Below are 247 nucleotides of genomic sequence, written 5' to 3'. Positions count from 1 at the left end.
TGCAAACGTAAGGAAAAGGTCAAGGGAAAACAGGGTGAGCTTGCGAAACAAAGTAATAAAGAGCACAGCGAATACGAAGCCAAGAATTAGTTATAGCGTAGTGTACCGTGCGTTGTGGGAAAGGCAGAGAGAATGTTGGCGGTGGTAGTCGCTGGAACGGTGTGTTGGCGGTGGCAGTCGTTGGTGGCAGCAACTTATGATGAAGAAGTATATGACGCATCGTCATTATGGAATGTCATATGTCTTC

Source organism: Penaeus monodon, chromosome 19, assembly GCF_015228065.2.
Source record: "Penaeus monodon isolate SGIC_2016 chromosome 19, NSTDA_Pmon_1, whole genome shotgun sequence".
Classification (NCBI taxonomy): Eukaryota; Metazoa; Arthropoda; class Malacostraca; order Decapoda; family Penaeidae; genus Penaeus; species Penaeus monodon.
The sequence above is the reverse complement of the archived record's forward strand: the minus strand, read 5'-3'. Positions refer to the sequence as shown.